This window comes from Copadichromis virginalis, linkage group LG14, assembly GCF_057382275.1.
Source record: "Copadichromis virginalis isolate Kocher_CV1m ecotype Utaka linkage group LG14, C_Virginalis_male_GT1.1, whole genome shotgun sequence".
In the NCBI taxonomy this organism is placed as follows: Eukaryota; Metazoa; Chordata; class Actinopteri; order Cichliformes; family Cichlidae; genus Copadichromis; species Copadichromis virginalis.
The window spans coordinates 37,685,883-37,709,088 of NC_140631.1; the positions used below are offsets into that span (position 1 = coordinate 37,685,883).

General features: G+C 38.7%; 1 protein-coding gene across 1 annotated transcript in view; it reads left to right on the forward strand.

Annotated features, from left to right (window-relative positions):
- The first annotated feature begins 248 nt into the window (after positions 1-248).
- Positions 249-23,206, forward strand: part of gpr4 (G protein-coupled receptor 4) — a 46,801-nt gene continuing 23,843 nt past the window's right edge. The window contains exon 1 of the mRNA XM_085430785.1: positions 249-458. The gene's annotated coding sequence lies outside the window, so the exon portion shown is untranslated. The remainder of the gene's footprint in view (positions 459-23,206) is intronic.

Here is a 23,206-nt window from a genome sequence, read left to right on the forward strand (position 1 = left end):
CACACACACACGCACACACACACACACACACACGCACAAACAATTAATGTATGAATCTATAATTTTAAGATCTCAATTTTCTGTGGACTATTGTCTAAATTATATTTTGCTCGACAATATTACTTATTTAAATGTTTCATGTAAAGCGACGTAACAGAGTACAAGAAGAGAGGGAGGGAGGCGGAACTTAGAGTCTCACTTAGTGACGGTTACTCTCTCTCTGGCTCACTCTCTCCCTCTCACTCCGTCTGTGTGTGCATGTGTGTGTTTGGCTGTGTGTGTGTCTCAGTCTGCCGGCTGTTGTCGCTGTGCTCACACTGTTTGGTACTTTCACAGTCACTGTGCCATCTGTCCGAGCATTTTTCGCGGAGGTTGAATGAAACTAAACGAGTTTTCGTCCCCCTATCTGGATAGTCTCCTTTTTTGGGAACTGACTCCAAGACTCCAGGAACCTAAACGTGAGTACAGCATCGCATCGTTTAATGACAAGCGTCTTTACCGCTGTATTTGCGCTTTGCTTTAAATGCAAGTGAAACTGTCTTCTACAACAGAAAACTAGAACTGAGCTCGGTCGTTGAGGATTTTTCCTGATAGATCATTAGATCACCGTTTTCACATCCTGTAACACAGACATCGCGACAAAGTTTAGCGTCTGCATTAAATAGTGATATAAAAAACTAGAATTCTTGATGCACAGAAATAAAATAAAGGGAGATTTTACTATTCATATTCACGGTTTTTGCTGTTTCCTTTTTATTGTCAACTTCCCAACATCCCATCCACTCTGGGTGTTATTTTTTGTGATCCCATTAACCTGTAGCAGCGGGAAATCAGCTGAGCTGGCACCACTGACATTGCGGTACAGCAGGCACTAGTGTCCCTGCCACAGCTCCAGGGGTAATGAGTGCAGACAATTAATAAATTATCAGATTGAACGATTAAATCGGCTGCTTGTGTCACTGAATCCCTCCAGCTCCATATTACTCTGGGAGCGACCATGCACTGTTTGTGATGTTGCAGAACCAGCTTGGGCACTGTGAATGAACCGTTCTGAGTGCAGTTTATTGTGTGCTGAAGCAGACTGGGAGCGTTCTGTAATGAGTTTGTGAACTTTAAAGGGGGATGCCTGTACTAGTAAAGCCCGTAGCTCATTTATCACCCCTAGCAGAAAATGTCTCAGTTGTGCATAAATGAATAATAATATTGTCCTTTTTCACTTTAAAAAGGACAATGGAGAGTGTGCATTAGTTAGTATTACAGTACCAAAGTCTGCTGTTTAAATGACAAATATCACACAGAGGTTACATCTAATGCAAACAGACTGCTTCTAGCAGAGAAAACAGTAGATTGGTCCTTAATTCATGCATTCTTCGGCCTACTTAGGATCTTTACAGGAAAAAAGTGTGTTGAGGCGACTACTGTGTTATATAAATAAACTTGAATTAAACTCAATTGAATCTGTCACATGCAGATGATAACAAAAGAAAATAAAACATAAGTGTCAGAGTCAGAGGTGATCTGAGCACAGCGTGCTGTAGGTTCACCTCTGAGTTTTGTGTGTGTCAGTCTGAAATTCACTGCTTGTAATTCTTATCATTTAAAAGAAGAATTTGAGGATTTATTCACTAATCAATAATCTTCCACTTATTGTAGTGTATCTTAAAAAGAACAAGAAGCTATGAAAACTATGAGGATGAATGACCAATGATGAATTATTGATTTATGCTAAGCGTGATGAATGATCTTCACATGCAGAAGTGATTTTCTTGCTCTCAGTTCCTGAAAGGTATCGATACTTTGTTTTTAACTGAACATTTTGAGATCAATTATATGCATTTACAAAAATATCTGTGTATGAAAATCTACAATGACTTCTGCACTTTCATTAGACACTCGAGCAGCTGAGCCACCTCAGGCAGAGAGAGGGAGAGAGAGACACAGGGACAGCGATCTCGGAGAAAATGTCATGCTTCACTAGGATGCGGGGAGATGTTTCGATGGACCTTAATGGTCTTTTTTAGTCGAAAATCGAAACCATGAATCCTCTGTTCCTCCTGAAGAATTCCTGTTTTCTACTTCTACAGTTGTAATGTTAAAATCAATAGGATCTCATCTTCTTCTCCCCTGTGTCTGCACCGCCCCCCCTCCCCTGTTTTCTCTTTCCTCGGTGAAGATGGATACAGTCAGTCTGTCCCTCTCTTTCACGTATTTCATCTTTCCCTCTTTTTCCTTTCCTGGTTTCCTGCTTCACTGGCTCATTAACCTAAAGTGTATTACAAAGCAGTGAGGGGGAAATTACATTTATTTTTAAATGATCCATTAAATTTAAATGCAATTCTCCCTCATTTCTGTATTGGTGCATGATTTAAAACATTGCAAGTAAACATCCCCTCCTCATTCTTGACCCCTGTCACCTCACCGGAAAGATAATCTGTGCAGGTTTAGCTCCGACCTTCAAGGCAGATGGATGACTGTGGTTAGCCGAGCGCCAGCTTTACTTACCTGAAGTTCCTTTTTCCACCACTTCACGCCCTCTCCTTTCACCCTTAGTCCAGATGAATCTCTCCTCTCCTTCCTTCTTCAAGGTTCAAGGTTTCCCTTAGAAGTCAGATTTTGATGTGACCTTTAAAAAACCCTGAACACTGAACAAAAACCCACTTACATCTGACTTTTGTCTTCAGTGTGAAATTGTATAATAGGGATTCAGTCCGGGTCAAATGACTCTGCAGCTGTCACAGTTATTAGCGGTTCCAGCTCAGATCAGCAATGATAGAAACATGACACCCAGGTTTTGACCCCCTTTTCACGCTGTGATGGGCGTTTGTGTTGTCATTCTGTCTTAACTTATCCAACTCTGTCATCTCAGCCCCAAATTCCATCAGTCTCCATTAAAGCAGCAAACTAACATTGTTTAGTCAGCGCTGAAGCTGAAGAGACTAAAGTAAAAAACACCAAAAACGTAACCACAGTAACACTATCAGTGAACTCTATGTGGCTCAGTAGAGTTTACTGATCTTATTTTCAGGTTGTTTGTGAGGTTAAAACACAGCTGAAAAACAACCGTCTAACTCATCTTGTGAATATCTTTTACAAATTTAAAAAAAAAAGCATATATGGCACACCTGTCAGTGCACGTGTGCCATAGTTTTTATGATTGCCAACAATATTTAGTTCACTGGATGGATTAAGATTGGCACAAACACAGTGTTTGGTGCTTTTAGGGTTTAGAGTATGGGCTATTCTTCACTTTTCCAACAACTCTAGCAAGTCACAGCTTTCACTCATCTGTGTAAAACGTCAAAGAGGATTAAGAAAATTGGATTAAGAAATGTGATTCAAGTAAAGGTGATGTGGGACGAAGAGCTGAGAAATGAGTAGACAGGACAGAGTTTTTAAAGGACAGGAGAAACAAAACTGAGATTAAAGTAGGTGAGGTCAAAGGGAGTGGAAAGTGGAAGATGGATGTTAGGATGAGGACTGGAGGATAAAAAAAGAACTTCAGAGATGGGTTAATGTGAACGAGATAGCAGTGAAGGTGTAATTGGTCTCCAGAGATGATAAGCAGCACTTAAGAGCCTTTGTGGTTAAGTAATCACTGTGATTAACGGCTACAGCGCTGGAGAACGACACTAACAAGTAGCCTGACTGTAGGATCGCCACCCACCGTGGTAAATTATCACATTATATTGAAACATAACAGTGTTGTGGTGTGGTTTCCTCTCCAGTTTTTTGCAATTTTCTGAAAAGACTTAGACTTCAGATCCTCACTTCAGATCCTGCGTGGATCTGAAGTGAGGATTTAAATGCAGCTTTACATCAGAACTCTTATTTATCTGAGTTTGTGGCTCATCACAGAATTGCTTGGTCATTGCTTCACACTTCATTTTATATTTGCATATTATGTGTTAACTATCTTGGTACAACATCTTCTCTGGTTCCTTTGGCCCCACACTTACTGCTTTTTCACACATGCACAGAGGAGGAAGTTTGTTCTGCTCCACCAGCATTTGACAACATTTGTCTGCAGTGCTTGTGTGGCAGATTAGAAGTGTGTTTCCATGCAGTGCCATTATCCTGTGAATAGCTTTTAGCGCATCCAACTGAACAACTACCCACCATTATGGGCCAGTTATGTGTTGGTTGTTTTTACAAATGGGGTAAAATTAACTGGCAGGCAGTGGAATAAAGCCTTACTTTATTCCTCTAATGGTGGGCGTTTCCTTTAATGATACAACATCACATGAAAACTGTTAATAGAGTCAGTGTGCAGCTGACATACTAAAATGAGGTAAAAGATGTGTCTTGCTATTTAGAAATCAGAAAGGTCAAGATTTTTTACCCTCTACTAATGTCACGGTCCTGTGTCGGTGACCCAGTGTTTTGTGTTATTGTTAATCTTAGATTTCATCATGGTTCATCATTTTTGTTTATGGTTCAGTATTTCTAGCTCTAGAGTTCTTTTTTGTTTTGTGATTTCTAGTTCTTGGGTTTTGTTCCTGTGGCCCTCATGTTTAGTGCAGGTTTAGTTCTGTCTTCATGTTTATTTTCTTGCTCCCCAGTCAGTCGTGTGTCATGTCGGAGTTTGTCACTCATGTCTCTGTGCTCCGTGTTCAATCTGTTGAGTGTCAGGTCCATGCCTGTCGTGTTTTTCCTGTTTTATTTTGATAGTCCCTGTCCTGTGTGCAGTGTGCCTGGTTTTGCTTCCCTTGTCTCGTTGGGTCTGATTTGTCCCAGTTGTGTTACCACCTGTTCCCCATCCTCTCATTGCCCTCATCATGTTGTGTTTTTCCTCTGTGCTTCTGGTAACGTTCTGGTTCTCTGTTTCCTGGTTTTGTTTTCTAGTTTCTCAGTTTTCCAGTTTAAGTTTTGTGTTTCTAGTTTAGCTTTCCTGTATTTCATATTTGAATGTTCCCCTGCAAGAAAGCTGCTGCTTTTAGTTAATTATTCTCTCTCCGAGTCCTGTGTTGAGGTCCTAGACACAGCAAACCCTGACAATTAACCTGATTGTTTTATGTAGGCTTATATATTGATGCTGATGATCTAGTTATTGAATCGGGGGAATGTGTGCATGCAAAGTTTTACAGTGTTTATGTGCTTTGTGAGTGAGAGTTGGGCAGGATGGCTTTTATACTATGTTTACATCAACCAAGGAGGCGATGTTTCTGGTAGCGTTTGTGTACATGTTTGTAAACAGGATAGCTTTGAATAAATCAATGTTAACAGTCCATTAAAATTCGGCTGACGTCCACCAAGATATTCTGATTTATTGGTTGAAAATTGACAAAAAGCCTTATAACTTAGAGACTATGTTTCTTACAAGTGTGGTGTGCATTGTCAACACATTGAAAGGACTGTATAAAGATTTAAAATGTGTCACATGTGACCTCTGACCTCTCCTTCAAGGCCAATATCTTTAAAGAAAGTCTTGCCAAGAGAAAATGACTGAGCTGCCTATTAGTTAAAAATGTTCTGAATATATTATATAATAAACACAATCAATACAGATGATCCATTACCTACTCTACATAATGTTTGTGTAATCAAAATAAATGTGTCATGCTAGGCTAAAGTAAATACTGCCCAGAGAGTGAGCTCTCTTGTACTCTCTCTTACGCTAATACTTGGATATTTTTGTATTTTATGCCTTTGTTAGCTGTTTTAATGCTCCGTGTATCTGCCCATGGTGTGCAGATGCAATTCAGGAAGTACCTAAATTGGTTACACAGCATCTTTTCTCCCATGAGATCAATTTTTGTGCCTGTTCCCTGACAGAATAAACCTACAACTAAAGTATAAGTGATGCATTTTGTGCTGTTTGATCAACACTTAAACCAACATTATTATACAGACAATCAAAAACTTTTTAGAATACAGACAATAACATGTGAGTTTGTTTACTGGCCACGATGTACAGACTGAACATTTTCGGTAGATAGATAGCAACCTGTGGGTTCACAGCGTGCCTAATTGGACGATTGTTCTGGAGATGGCATGTGCCACAGTCCTGGTTTTTAATTAGGGGGGTGACTCATAAACGAGTGTGCGTAGTAGTGCTTTGTGTCACACCTATAAATCCACCCACTCTCACCCACGCTGAGACTGGTCCGGTGCCACGTGTAGCTACTTGTTTAATTGGAAGTCCCTGTGCAGAGTTTTGTTTTTGACCAGTGCAATTTGCTGTGCTTGCTTTTGCTTTCCTGTAGTCAAGAGCTCATTTGCAGGAGCAACAACACCTATGACTAATTTATGCTTTGTTGGTTGTCAAGATAATTATTTGTCTGTTTTTTCCACAGCGTATCGGAAATATCAATATATCTTTAAGCAATAGAGGGTTTGTAACTTGCGTTAGTCATTTATTGAACAATATTTTAAATATTAGCTGGTCCAACATTAGTGGTTTGCCATTTTACTGCCTCATTACTTCATCAACTGAGTGAGATGAATTAGATGCAGCCTATTATTTTCTAATTATGAAGATAAGGGCAAAAAATGTAATAACCCTTAATTAGATGTTGGACAAGAATTAATATGGTTATAAAGTTTTGTGTTAGTTACAGAATTTCATTGTTTTGGAAATCTATGCAGCAACAACAACAAAAAGACAAAGGAAAACGAGATAAAACTTTATTTGCCGTTCTTATTCGTGCTGTCTTGTTCTTTTAAACCCTGTCTGTGGTGAGACTGGTCTTGCCCTGGGAAAATATGAATAACTCGAATAACCACTGAGGTTAAACCTTGTGTGACTGGCCTGGTGTGTTTTCAGTTGCTTTAAGAACAGTACCAGGGAATATTGCATGACTTGCATCTGCATAACAAAACATTTGTTGTTAGAAGGTGGTTAAGTGAGGAATCCATGTTGTATGAATAAAAATGCAGTTTTCCCATGCACCGCAGTTGAAATCCACACAAATGAGACTTATTATAGGCCCTATAGTGTTCGTATTTTTTACATTATAAATGCAGATCCCCACTTTTTCCACACTAAACTCTGGTTATGGTTGATGCAGTGGTCACTGCTTGTATGACTTGTGAAATCAACACAGTGTCACAACTCACAAGTACAGTCTTTTTGGAAACAAGAAGTGTTTCATAGAGTTTTTAGTACTCTGCAGAATACCTAATCTTTTCCATGTGTTGCAATAATTTCCATTTGTGCCATTTGGCAATCATTTTGGGTCCCTGCATTTATAAATTGCAGAGACAGACCAGCTTGCAAACCCATCCCTTGTGCAGGTTACAAAAATTTGAACACATAGAGCAAACAAAAAACAAACAAACAAAAAGGCAAGAATAACAACACAACACTCTGACATAGCTAGTTTGAAAAACCTGTTCGGGAAGGCCAATGTTTGAGTAATGATAACTTACCCATAACCCTAACCCCTAACGCTAACCGTGCATTGGGTAAACAAATTGGATAAATAAATACATTTTCAAGGCCTCATACAATTTCATGTTTGTCTGGCCAAACAATGACCATCAGGCCATCAGGGCAATGCTTTGGCCAGTCAAAAGTCCAGAGAGTGCTGTTGCAGTTATAGAAGAACATGCTGTTATTTAAACTTTTTTAGGCCTTAAAATGCATTATTACTATTTAGACTGGATTTCCTGGTTCCTGTTACATTTCATCAGAAGCTACTGGCATCTCAGATAACCTCAAGCTGTCTTTAGTATCTGTCCTGATTTGCTTTGTGAATAAATGCTGTTTGCTTTCGCTTTAGCTGCTTGGTTAGGGTTTGGGAAAGATCAGGGTTTGGCTTTTTTTTATGCTGCATGTTTAAAAGTGATGCTAGCTTCTACATTACAGACCAAAAAGAACTAAGGGATACATAGTGTACATAAGTGATAAGAATGGGATTAGACCTGTGTTACAGTACTGTGGATATCTCTGACATGCAAAGGGTTTTAGCAGAATGGCAGTGTCTTGACTGTTGTGCAAATGATAATAATTTTATCTGCCAGCACCTCAAACAAAAGACCACCACACACAAACCACTGTCCTGTTTAAAATTGTGTTGTGTTTTGTGGTGTTGTGTTGTGTCTCCAGCCACTTCCACTAAGTGAGGTTGTTCCTGATCACGCGTTACTGAGTGGCAGTTCAAGTTTGTGGCTCCTTTTTTTTAAATGGAAAAAAAGACACCCTGGCATGTACATATTTTGAAGGCCTTCCTGGAACATTGCTGTGTGAGTTTAGTAACGTAATGCAATGGAGCGCATCTCTGTGTGTCGACCGAGAGGGAAATTTAAACAGGAGAGGACAAAGGGAAACGAAGGAGGGACACACAGACACAGAGTTTAAATGTGTGTTTGTGTCTGACGACACTTGTAAATGAACCAGGTTGTGCTGAGGTCACTGCTGTCTGTCAGTAAACACTGTTAGCCCTGTTAGGCAGACACACACACACCTTCACACACATACTAATGTTTCCACTGAGGAGACAGCAGCACCTGTGGCAACCATTAGAGCAGTTTCAGATGGTCGATAACCATCTAACCATCACGCCGGTTTTTTTTTCCCCCATTAAATGTTGAGCTCTCTCCACTTCTACAATATCAATGTCACCTCTATTTCTCCTCCATTGTGTTTATCTCCTTTTTTCCTCCCAGGTTAACTTTTTCCGCTCTTTCTTCTTGTTCATCTTCAGTCTCCTGCATCTCTTCTATTGCTCTATCTCTATCGTTTGTCCAGATAACATTACCAAAAACTCCTTTTCTAACCATTTAGCCGTACACACTTTCTATCTCTCATAGTATCTCTTTATCTTTTTCCACTTCTCCTGTCTCCTCTTCCAGTTTATTCATCTATTTGTCTTTCATTTTCTGTTCATCAATAGTTTTCTTCTTACCCATTCTTCTACTTTGTCTTCATGTTTCTTAATTTCAGTAACTCATATGATCCTGACTTAGACAATCTGATGATGTCAGAAAAATTAAAGTGCAGGAAAGGAGAAGCTATCCCTCTCTGAGTCACTTTGTTTCTTTCTCATATTCCCCTGTCTCTCCAAGGTTCCTCATCAGGTCTGTGGCTATTGATTGTTTTAATAATAGATTACCAAAGATGATCAGATGAAACTCTAATGATACCTGAGGAAAGAAAGTAGACTGTAGCCAGTTTACAAAAACAGAAAGAGGCCCAGAGATCAAAATAGAAGACATAATGGATGAATGATGTGCCTATATGGACAGGTTTAGGTTTATATTTTGTGGGAGGAAGGCTTGTGCATGAGCATGCTCTCATTTTGTTATACAATATGAATGCAAAATGCAGGTGCCTCTTAATACTTTGATTTTAAATGTTTAGTTAATAGTGTATTTTTTAATATATAAATTGAACAAAATTTTGGATTGATTAGTATCTGAGAATTGATTTTTGGCAACCCTAATTGTTACAACTCTAGCAGGTTTCGCGTTGTGTAGGTGTGTCCCGAGGAGCCAGTGGACAGCTGGCTTCATGCAGCAATCAGCCACACAGCAGTATATAACCTTGTGAAGAGCTTCTCAGTCAGTGTTCGGACTAGTCTTGGCTGGTGACTTTTAATGGCATATTCTGCTTATTTTTACTAAGCTTGGAGGTTTCTTTGGGCTGCTAGTGAGTAGCAGGTATTTGCTGGCAGCAGAAGCATACCTTTTAATTTGGTTAACCATCTCTTTTGCCTATCGTTAGGATATTTTAGTTTGTGGATGGCTTTTGTTTAGTTGAAATAGTGGTGTTCCCGTATCGTTATTCTTTTTAATAAAAATCTTAATTAAACAATTTGCTCTGTTTGGCTTCGTCTTTTCCTGATCATACCATTGTTCCTCCTCTCATCCCGTAGCTTTAGTCTTGAGGACGGAACAATAATGATCAATTACAGAGTGCTCACTTACTTGCTATCACTAGCTCTATTTCCAGAAACGCTCAGATCACAACTGATCTCAGAGCAATGAAAGCAATAGCTAGGAGTAGCTGTTCCAGCATTCTGGTCTCCAAACAGTTCCTGACAAAGACCAGGGATTCATTCACAATGTGCATGAAGGCAAGCAGAGAAACAACAGGCTACTCCAGCAACAAGATGGCAGATGCTTGTGTTAGATTTCACTGGATATAACACTACAAACAAGGCTTGCCTTGCTTGCCCTGTTGGAATACCATCCATTCTAAGCATCTTAAAGGAGGATTATCGATGATATGTCTGCTGGCAAATGATTTGTCAATCACAAGAACGTGTGGTTCTTAGAGAATGATTAACAGAACACAGCACTTTGACATAGCTAGTTTGAAAAACCTGTTCAGAAAGGCCAATGTTTGAGAAATGATAACTTAGCTGTAACCCTAACCCCTAACTCTAACCCTGCATTGGGTAAACAAAGGGCCAGCATGGGTAAATAAATACATTTTCAAGGCCAAATACAATTCCATGTTTGTCTGGCCAAACAATGACCATTGGGGCATCAGGGCAATGCTTTAGCCAGTCAGAAATCCTGAGAGTTTACCTTAGCAACTCCAGCAACAACATGGCAGATGCTTGTGTTAGATTTCACCGGATGTAACACAACAAGCAGGGCTTGCCTTGCTTGCCCTGTTGGAATACCATCCATTCTAAGCATCATAAAGGAGGATTATCGATGATATGTCTGCTGGCTAATGATTTGTCAAATCACAACAAGAACATGTGATGCCATAGTAAATGCACCCCTTTTCATTATATCTGGTTTAAAACACCAAGGTTATGATACAAAGACTTTATAAACCAGTGAGTGAAGTCATACTAGCTATTTCTATATGTATATCTTTTATATTGTCAGTGGATGGAGCTTTTAAGCTCAGGCTTTTATTGTAGTAAGAACCAAATCTGGGTAATCTTCATGAAGGGATCTTCAGTTATATTAATAACTTAAAGGTGGTTGTAAATTTATATAATAGTAAGTTACTTTTTACCCTTATGTCCCTATGCTTCATTATTGACTTGGTATAGACATCTTTCCCAGCGTTTCAGTTCATTTTTTAATTGACTCCAACCAATATATTGGCCGTCATTAGCTTTCTAGATATTTAGATATGACATTTATAACGGCCAGTAAGTGAAAAATTAAAAAGTAAGAAAGAGATTAGAGAAACACGTTTCAACCATGTTATGAGAGTTGATCCTGCGTTGTTTGTCCATCATTAAAAACTACGTGTTTAGAACAGTACAATAACAACAGTTAGCTGATCTGAGTCAGCTAGAGCATCAACAAGTAACTCACGACTTGTTGTAACTGTAAAACAAGTTTATTTTTAAACTGCACTTATATATTATTTAGTAAATAACCATACATGACATAAACCTTACGTCTTTGGCAGCAGGATGTCTAATTTTATGTCATGTACTTAGATCTGAGGGGAAAAAAAGCTTTTTAAGACTTCTACATATCACTCAACACCATGAACTTCAATAGAATTAACCAATCAGATGAGATGAGGCACAACAGGAAGTGCCTCAGGAAATAACCGCGTCCTCGCAGCCCACCAATGTTGGCAAACACATAGATATCGAAACTAGTGTAGACCTTCACTGACATTACGCTTTCCCCAAACACTCGCTAAACAACTTTTAGCCAACTTCTATTAACCTATTTGAATATCAGTTTACCACTGTGACACAGGCCAATGTGTCTTCATTCTCTATGTCTAAAACCTTGGTCCTCGTAATATGCAAATGAAACAAAATCTTGATATAGTTTAAAGATTTAAAGTTGGCTGAATCTGTCGGGTAAAGTTTGGGATTTACAAAGTGTCTGGTTGATAATGCTTATTGCAAATAATTTATTTCTATATGCATATATTTATTAGTTTATGTCCTCTATATGACTTTATTTAAAAGTTTTGTTTACATAGAGAGGCATGGATTCCAAACTAAGGCCCCTTTGTGTGTGTGTGTGTGTGTGTGTGTGTCTGTGTATTGTAAGCCAGCCATATCTGTCATCACTCACATACTCACTCATTTACACACCCACACATACTCTCGACTCAACAGAAATTCAGACAGTCTTACATTTGTGAGTGTGTATTTGACAAACACACACACACACACACATGTCTGCCTTGCTATCCTCGTGGGGACATCCCATTGACATAATGCTTTCCCTAGTCGCTTACCCTAACCCTAACCATCAAAAATAAATGCCTAACCCTAACCCTTACCCTAAATCTAACCATAACCTAATTGTAACTCTGAAACTAAAACTACATTTTGAGCGTGAAAAATGCCTTCAACCCCGTACACACACACACACACACACACACACACACACACACACACACACACACACACACACACCAGGCCTCAGTGGGATTAGTCTGACAGGCTGCCTCAGAAATGAGTGCAGGTTTTCTGCAGCCTGTTATTAAAACTGCTGACACCTCCACATCCAGACCTCCACTGGAATATCATTTGTCTGAGGTGCACTGAGCAGTGAAGGACTTAGTTTACAAATCATCATGTCACACCAGCACAGTGCAAAACACTCCCAGCATACTGCAACATACTGCTGTGTAGAAAACAATGTGAATCTCATTATTAGGTGCCTGTTTCCATACTGTTGTGGCAGAAATATTTTTTTTACCAGTATAAAAGCACATCTGCTAATTCAGATGGCAGTTAATCAATGGAAATGTCTCTACAATTATCCCCGATGCATCTAAGTGTATGTGTGCCAGTGTGTCAGAAGTAACCATTGACACTGTTTTGTCTCAACACCAAAATAGTGTGAATGGTGCAAATAGCATTACTGAGGAGTTTCGATATCAATAAGCATGGGTATCATTAAAAGCCTTCTGATCCTGATTGATAAGCCGATAGACTACAAGTGTTCAGCCTTAGAGACACACGTAATTCATCTTACCTCATGTATTGGATGTAGTCTCATGTTAATTATTTGTGTATTCATGCAGACACACAAAACACTTACTGCATGTCTGAAAACAAATTAACAAGCTCTGGTCATCTGATCAAAGCCAAATTTGTCCAATAAGGCTCGATGCGGGAGGGATCACGGGAAAACATGGCACTTTTAATGAAGTCATTAATTTTCCCTGCAGGGTGTCAAGTCAAGCCTACGAAGGCTCTGACACATTGATGGCTACATGAGCACTCAAGCATGAAATGAATAGCCAAGATTAACTACCTGCAGCCTTCAACTTTCTCTCTGACTGCTTCAGGGTCTGGACTGCATTTCTTTTTACTAGTTTCTGCTTTTCTGCATTCCTGTCTCCTTCTTTTCCTCCTGAATGTGCACATTCAGTTCTTTTCCTCCTGCAAGGTGAGGATATTGAGCAAATGTGCCACATGTGCTAGCTGCATTGTCTATATTAAAACATTAGTAAATTAATGGTTTTGAGAAGTATTTCCCCTTAAAGCAATTTTGGGTGATCAGGTTTGTGCATCAAAAAGTTGGAAGCTTTGTGTTCTGTTTAGTTGAAAAAGAGGAATGTGGGAATATGTGATGTAATAAAGAAAAAATATCATAAACTATTGAGCCTAACCATTTTCGATGGGTTAATCTTGGTTATTGCCAATCCATCCATCTCAACCATGTTAAGGAACTTTGGAGCATGTCCTAGCTATCATAGGGTGAAAGTTTGTTGTCATTGTTGTCAAAAATGAATATTTCTCCTCTAGATGCACAAATTAAACACTTGCTCTACTAGATGTGTTGATTTCTCTTGAGTTATCTATGTTGGCATGATGTAATTCATAAATGCAAAACTTAAATTCCCCACTCAGTGTGTTGTGTTTGTGTATGGACAAATACAAACCCACTTTTATCAAGAGAGAGACATTTGGTTTCCTCCATGAGTCAATAAATCATCCAGATACACCAGGGCAGTTTTGCATTTGTAATACAACAAAGTTTACAAGTTCACTTTCTCATGGTGTGAACCAGAGAGCATTCTCTACCATGTTTGTCAAGTAGCATCGTACATTAGGCAGGATAGATGTCCTGTCTAAAAGTTTGTGTTTTTCAGCAGAATCTCAAACATTTTTTGGTTTCTAGTTGTTGTTCCACTTTAACAGAACCAACGAAGAAGCCTCACTTCACTACTAACTCCTACTTCCATTACAGTAAAAGTTTATGAAGGGTCAAATAAATGAGTCAGTGAAAGCACTAAGAGAAAATATGGAAAAGGTTTCTAGAGGATTGTTCTGTTTTTGTATCCAGTTCACCTTCGATGAATATCTCTTTGTTTGATTTTATAGCTCGGTGTTGCTGTAAACAGGCTGCTGGTCAGCAGAAGGCTGTGGATTGAGTTTTTAGGCTTCCTGGAGCCTCACATAGAAACAGGAAGTGAAACCTGTGGGTGCAGAACAAGTTCTGAGCTCTACATTAGAGAAAAAAACAAGCCTGTTTCAGTAGCCACGCCCCTTAATTGTTAGTTATTGAATAAGTGTGATATAAACATACTGTACATACAATAACAGTATTCGCATAGTGTAGAATCCTTTGACCAAAACCGAGAGATAATGCATGCTGTTATGGTAATGAGTTTGACTCTTAAACCATAATTTACAAAATGAACATCCCACTGTACTTAATAAGACTTTAAACTAGCGATGGAGACTGTGGAGTCACCAGGAAAGGCTGGATCCATATTTCAGTATGGTTCATGAAGCCCAAGGGCTGGTTCCCCATAGACTGCATATATAGTGCTTTGAAGAAGAATTTGCCCCCTCCTCATTTTTTCTCTTTTTTGTGTACTTGTCTCATTTAAATGTTTTATATTATTAAACAAATTTTAATATTATTCAAACACAACACAAGTAAACATAAAATGTAATTTTTTAAATGATGATTAGCTTTATTTAGGGAAAGAAAACTATTCAAACGAACACTACCTTGCCCTACGTGAAAAAGTAATTCCACCTCTTGGTAAATCAAAAACTCAAAAAGCAACATATCATAAACAATTGATCCAAAAAAACCTCAAACAACAGATGAACGGAGTTAATGGAATCTATCTTAAAAGGATTATAAAGTCATTGCTAAGGCTTGGGACTCCAGCAAACCACAATAAGAGTCAATATCCACAAATGGAGAAAAATTGCAACAGTGGTGATGCATCCCAGGAGTGGCCGGCATACCAAAATTACTCCCAGGAGTGCATTAACGACTCATCAAGGAGGTCACAAAAGAATCCAGAACAACATCTAATAAAATGCAGGCTTCACTTTCCTGAGTTAATGTCAATGTGACTGAACAATAAGAAGGAGGCTGGCCTAAACAAAAAGAAGAGTTCAAAGACCAAGAAGTAAACCAAGGTTTGTCTTATATTTGACAAAAAGCATCTCAATCATCACCAAGACTTCTGGGAAAATTTTGGGTGAAATGACAAGACAAAAGCGGAACTTTTTGGAAGGATTGGATCCCATTAATCTAGCATAAAAAACACAGCATTTAATGGAAAAAAATACCATACCAACAAGTATGTTGTAAAGCCAGTTGAAATGCTTTAGCCCGACCTTAAACCGGCCATTCATACTCAAAAACCTTCAAATGTGGCTAAAAAAACCCAAATTCTGCACTGAAAAGTGGACCCACATTCCTTCACAGAGATATAAGAGGCTCATTGCCAGTTACCACTAATACTTGACGGTAGTTCCTACTGCTAAAGGTGGCACAAGCAGTTATTAGGTTTAGGGAGCAATTACTTTGTCACACACTTGTATTTACTTGGGCTATCTTATATTTGGGTTATCTAATATTAACATTTATTAAATCTTTTAAAACACATAAGTGGAACCTAAATCAGGAAATTGGCAAATACTTTGTCATAGCACTGTAAAAGATGGATGTAGCTATTGTGTCAACATTAGCGTTTTGGCCATGTTGGTTATTTTGCAGCCAAAATTGAGTATATTTAGAGCTAAGGGTGGCGCGATATTGTGCTAGCTTATGCTAACATGCTTAGCTAACTATACAGGTGCAGTACACAGACAGACATACAGCACATATCTACCTTGTAATTAGTGTTAAATACAAAACTGTAGTACTATATAAGACTTAAATAATATCATTGAATTCACCAAATTTTAAGCACAAACTTCTTATACAGTGTTTGACTCAAATTATCGAAGTTGAGACCGAGGCCTAGCGGACAGCTACCAGCTACACCCCCTCTGTACCTCCAGCACACATGTCAGTGATAAAGCCCATACAGGGTTGTTACAATGGAGTAAACAATTCATAGCTATCAAAACCATTTATGTACTGGCCTGTATTTTTGTGTCTTTGGTAAGAACAAAACACGCAGCTTGTTCATGTCTTTTTAATTAGAGTCAGTTCAAACACTGCAGTTTGAAACATCACAGACTTGTGCTTCAGACACATGGGATGTTTCTTTCTCTGCTGTGAATACTTTGCTCTGTTTTTCTTTCATTCATTTAATCTTTGTTGTTCTTTTAACATCTGTGTGTAAGTGTTGTTGTCTTTTTCTGCATACATAGAGAGGTATTCTTGTTTTACTTGACAATGCCTGTGAGAGAAATTGACAAAACTCACTGCCCTTCTGTTTCTTGCTCTCTCAAACACATTACATATGAGCATAGTTAACCAGGTGAGACGGCCACATGACGAGGAGCGCGGGCCCTCAGGCTTCAGTCTAATGACTCAGCACGGCAACTGATGACGGGCTAGAAGCTGTTATCATGTGGTTGTTCCTGGTTGTTGTTCTTTGTAGCTCTCAGCAGCGCTGTCATCTTATCTAACATGTATTGTGGTGACAGACGCCATGTTCAGAACGTGCCATAACAGCAGCACATCCTGTTCTGATTATTGTTTTCTCTCATAATGTAGTTGTGTTTGCTCATATGTAGTCGTTATGAGTCTCATTGATGATCTGTTGTGGAAAAAACTGACTCATTGAGAGTTTCATTTGTTTTTTTGTTGTTCCGGTTTCTATCAACAAGAGTCAGGATAGTAACATGTAGGATTATTAGGATTTCTTCCTCAGCATTGGCACTATGAATTGAGTTTATTTTACATACTTTATAAACTACTTATTAGTTGCACAATGCAGGTAGAATTATTAGCACTATTGATTTATGTAGATGAAGGAGGATACTTGTGTGGCTCTCACCACTAATTCCTACCAATGCAGTCCTCCTTCTGTTTATCCCAATTTGATGCATCGCTTCCTGTTGTAATAAATGTTTTATTTTTTTCCCAGAAAACAACTTTTTCACATAATAATTACTGTCTGCGTGGCTTCCTGATCACTGGGCCTCCTTCAAGAACCATACACACATGCAAATTCTTGATCTTCTACTTAGGTGAAAGTAATCCAGACTTGTTTTATTTATTATATACATAGATACACAGCAGTATGAGGAATATTTTAACTTAAATTTTCTTAACTGTTTAACTGTTTTTGGAGGAGGACTAAAAGTTACACCAGTTGAGGTTAGGCAGGAGGCCTGGATATGTTGCCATTTCATCATAGGGCTAACACAGTGAGAAACAACCATTAAGACCTAGTACCAGTGTACTGACACTAATTAACCTTACATGTGTCACTGTAAGAAAAACCCAGAGCACCCAAAGGACATGCAAAATTCATTCAGCAGGGCCCGGGCTGGTGTCCAACCACATTCTTTTCACAGCGAAGCAATTGCTAACCATCCCACGACTCTGCTGTCCCACATTTAAGGGCCCATTACACCCGCAATTGTCGGCCTCAGAATGGCAGCGCATGCCAAAGTGACATTATATCTGATGGTGCAAGGTATACCTTGGTGCCATTTTGATACGTTGTGCACCTCCCAATTCTTGGAACCTTGTGTAGGTTCCACACCTCGTACGCCCTAGCTGAAGACACAAGTGTGCCACTGTTTCGATTTTTACTACAAAGATGTACTAGAGCAGACTCAGACTCCCAAATTATATGGATGATACTGCAACAGCATAAAAATATAAGACTTCCTGGGGAAATCTATTAAAAAAATCTATGCTTTCTACTCCTTTACCTTCACTGACAATTTGGAGAATACTGGACTGCACTGAATACCCATGCCCTCAGTGCTGGTATAAATGGTGACAGGGCTGTTTTTTGTGCCCAGTATGATTAATGTGGCAACTTTAATGAGCTTGTTAGGCTGTTATGCTTTAATCAAAGTGATTTTGCTTGAAATATAGTGCAAAAACAACTAAAATAAATTAAGTAAAGTAAGTAAAATAAAGCTCCCTTATTCACAGTTTTCGCAGAAAACTCTGCATATTTGATTTTGCAGATTTTGCAGGATGCCCTTAATGGTGCAAACCCAAAGGAGTTTCTGTCTCCCCCTGGGACTGATCAATTGATCACATAAACCAAATAACTGTAATGCAAATTGGATGTTGTTCGATAAATCTAACGCAAAGTGTGTGACGATGTGTATCATTATCAAGGTTTGCAAAGCCAAGAGTTACTATATGTCTTAGTAAACCTTTAAAAGTTTGCTATCCAGTGTCATAGCAAACTCCTCTAATATACGTTTTATGCCCGACAGAGTATCACCAGCTTCTGTGATCACCTTTAGTATGCTAATGTTCTCCTAATCAGTTTCTGACCGACACGTTCCTTTGGCTACCTGCTATGTATGGCACTGACCACATTGTTTCTTAAAGACATTTTAACAGTCTATTAAACTTAATGTCCCTCTTTATTTCCATCACAGTATGGCTCTGCTCTGATCACGTCCTTAGCAGCTGAATTAATAGACCAATTTGGAGGGGCCGTCACGGTAACATGATTACAAAATCCAGACTTTGTTCCCTCATCGTTCATTTATTCAAGGCACAGTTGCTGTATGGAAGTGCATTGAGTTTACTTTCAGCTCAGTTGTGTCCTTGCCTCTGGCTACAAGCACTAAATTAGTCAGAAAGGACAGTCAATAAATCTTCGAGGTAAATATCGAAAAAACGTCTCTGATTTGATTTGCAGTTTTTCCAGAAACATGCTGCTCATAGTCACTTTCCAACACCCATTTGGCTTTGGTGACACAATATGCCATACTGATTTTCAAACATTAAAAAAGTCTGTATTTTACAGTTACTGTTTATAGACAAAATTATATATTTAAATGTATTCGAGGGTCCAACGACTCATGGGTAGGTAGCATTTACAAAGTTGAAATTTAGATTAGAAGTTTTGAAGTTTGTGCAGTTTTAGTTTTAAAAACCGGATTCAAATATTCGGACAGTTCATTTCATGCATCAAAATGAGAGGACAATCACAAACGTGAGCCAATAGCATTACACACACATGCATGCACACACACACATCTGATCCTGACACATTACACTCTTCTTGGTGGGACCAGTGCAGGCCGATGTGACGCACAATGTGCAACAACTTCTTGCTGAGCTTTACAAATTTAGCACATGCGAGACTGTACAGCAGACATGTTCTGGTCTGTGTTGATGACATAGGATGACTGCTGCACTGTGCTGACTCACGCCTTGCAGGGTCAGATGCCATAGTAGTGCATTTTACTCCAAAGATATAACAAAAACTGATTACCTTGCTGAAGACTGAGCCTTTCTAATAACACAGTCTGGTTTGTTGGTCCAGATATACCCAATCATCTTTGCTGTAATCTCATCTGAAGTCACTGTCTGTTGTGACTCACCTGTAAACGGATTAGGCCTTTGATGGATTGTTGTAATAACTATGACCGTAGGCGGCTGCACTGCTGGTGACAACAGTCTGTCAGCACTTCCTGTAAGAGAAGATTTAAACAAGTTGATAGGTAGATCATGGAGATTGTTGTGCATATTATCACCCGAACACTATACTAATAGGAACACAAATAAAATAATGTGTACGTTGGAAGTTTGTCTCTTCAACACCTGATCCAGTTATTATGTTTTAAAATTCTTATTACCCCAGCGATGAAAAGCTTCACTACAAAAAATAAAATATAAACATTTAGAAAATATACAAAAGATTGTGTAATGTAATAATGTATATTAACATATAACATATAACAATCACGCTAAATACATAATAATAAATATTAATAAAATGTCCACTCCTTCTAGAATGGCCATCTTCAGAATCAAATAGATTCAATTATTGGATCAATGAATAATTAACCGGTCTTTAAGTGATGACATATGAACCCTGCTTCCAAAATACTCTGTGTTTTTAAAGGCTGTTGTGTTTGTAACTTAGTGATGTCTCAGTGTTCGTTTGGCTTTGGGACCTGAAGCGGAGTTTGGAAACAGTTAATGACGTCAGACTTAGGCTACGTCCACACGTACCCGGGCAGATTTTTCTATGCGTTTGCACCTTTCGTCCAAACGTAAACGGCGTTTTCGGTCACTGAAAACAGAGATTTCTAAAAACGCCTGCCGGGGTGGATATTTTCGAAAACTCTGTTTTTGCATTTACGTGTGGACGAGAAAAACGGAGAAAACGCAGCGTCAAAGGTGTGCGCCTTTTTTGATGTCACACTGTGCGCCACGTTATTGTTTCGGTGAAATGAATTTCTACAATACTGTTACTGTTAATTCTACTCTCTGCAGTGTTTAAATGCTTACATATACACACAGTTACTGTCCCTCCACACATACGACTCGGTTCTGCTTCTATGCCCCAGCTTTGTTTACTATTTCCCACCGAGGCTTCTAGACTTCTGATTGGCCAACATTTCTACACGGTTAGGAATCTAGCGCCACCTGCTGCTTTGGCATGTTCATAGCAGCGTTTTCCTTCATTTCTGCCTTTATGTGTGGACGGGATTATTTTTTAAAACGAAAACGGAAAATCTCCGTTTTCAAAAATACCCGTGTACGTGTGGACGTAGCCTTAAAGACCGGATTGATGCATTAATGTGTACACGACTTTTGCAGCTGAACATGATCTTAAATACTACATGCTGCTGAATAGCTTATCTCTAATAGACAACACAGTATGTCGATAGAAACTGCAAAATAAATTAAACCATTACAAATGAATGAATGATACACGGCACTTACAAAATACAAAATATAGACAAGCAAACGACTAAATGTTTCAAGTTACTTACACCACTGTCCAGTCACATTAGTGGACTACCACAGTGTTAACTTGTAGTAAATGCTAATGTAATATATCAACATGTAATATAACACTTGATGGGTAAACATTTTCAAAAAGAGAACCCTTAGAGCTGTAACCTGCTCATCGTTAAACCAGACTCACTGTATACAGAAGCAGAGAATTTACAGGCCGGGTCCCCTGACCTTTAAAACTGTGCCTTCAGTTGCATACTACAGAACACGTCTAAGAGCAGATGTAGATCATTGCTAGCTGCTCTTTTGTGTTTAGGCACATATATGCATTCAGTAGAGGAAATGAGGAAGGAAGAGAGGCTGTGCTGGTGTTGTTATTACAGTGTTTACATCTTCAGTCAAAGTGGTACTTAAAGTTTTGTTTGGACCAGCGTGATTTTAGTACTAACGATGCTGAGAGCATGCGTCACTGTACAGTTGCAGATACTTATCCTAACATAAATACAAGAAGTCATCCAATGTGATCAACAATATTGCTCATTTGTCTCTTTCTATCTAATGATTGATACGAGCAGCAGCGAAGATAGCACAGATATTTTTCATGTGTGTTTAGGGTCAGACAATAAGACGTTGAAGGAAAGATGTAACTTTGGGTTAAAACTGAAGACTTTTGGCCTTCATGTTTATAAGGATATTTAACTCTACTTAACAGTGTTTAACAGAAATATTGACTTGAACTTTGGTCCTTCTTGTTGTAATTATAATCAGAGCTGGACAATACTTACATTTTTTTCTCAGTTGAAACCGGAAACAAAGAGTGGTCTCTTGAGTTTAAGTCCACAGTTCTGTCAATTTGTCAACCCGTTCAGGCTCCTTCCTATGTGGACTGTGGCTGTGTAACATCAACTGTGTTCCCTCTTCACTTGTGTCTTAATTACAATGGAATTAATTGTCAAGTTTATGGTAAACAAGGACCCAAATACAAAACTCACAAGCAAGCATCAAATAAGAATAGACCGTTATTCTAGGTGAGGTAGGAATTATTCAGAAAGCAGAAGAAAACCGTGAAAACAGAAGCCACACCGCAGATAACAACACGAGCATAGGAAACATCAGTGGGCAACAGTGTGATGTGACAACCAACAGAACAAACTAAACGTATAAACACACACAGAGCTAATCGGGGAAGGTGAACGCACAGGTGCAGAACAGTCGAGGAAACAAGACTAAAGGAAAAGTCAAACTAAATACAGAAACAAGTCACAAAACTAACAAAATTAAACAGGTAACAAAACCAGGACCCCTAATGCAAAATACAAGGAACACGAGGGAAGCAGAAAACTACATCTAGAAAATTTAAACATTAAACTGAGAGTATAATCAAGACGAAATTAACAAAATACAAAATAAAGAAAACTCAACGCACCATAATCCAGCAGCCAAAATACTGGAGAGATACAAGATGAAAAAAGATAAACAATAAACTGTTAACCAAATATAAATCTGTCAACATAAAGGTGAAAACTGAACAAAAGGCAAGAATCAAACTAAATTTAATAAAAAAGAAACTGAACACCAGGATGATAAAACTAATTATGGGTTCACTCATGTTCACTCTAGCCTCTGATGGGTGTTTGTTTTTTTAATGTTTTTTTTTTAGTAGAAAACTCTATGTAACTGCAACATTTTCAAGTTTTCCACCCATTCTGAACTGGTTCCACGTGGCCGAGCAGATGTATGTGTGCATGCTGCAAGCCAACCGTGTGACTATCACAGGAACATCTTTCTATCAGCCCCGAGGCAAGCTGCCTGTGAAAGGAAGCAAACAGAACCCACACAAACTGATGGGAGATATTTAAGGACTGTCTTAAACTTAAGTTAGTTTTCTGCAGTTCCTCCTGTTTTCTGGCAGTTTTCTTCCACGCATGTTCTCAGTCAGCCGCTTCCACAACTCCCTTCATGCCCCCCAAAGACTGTTTTTCTACTCATGCCCTTGTTTTTGGAGAGATAAGCACCGTGCTTTTTAGATACATGCTTAATCACTTTGTGCACAGATTTTGCCTGTTTTACAATTTGAAAAATTAAGGAGAAGACATTGAATTCAGTTTTTCAGGCAAAACTTTTAGTTTTCACTACCTGTCAGGTGCCGTGCTGGATCAAAATGTGCATTTGACTCCTACTATCATGCATTGTGTAACTGTGCTTCACAGAAACT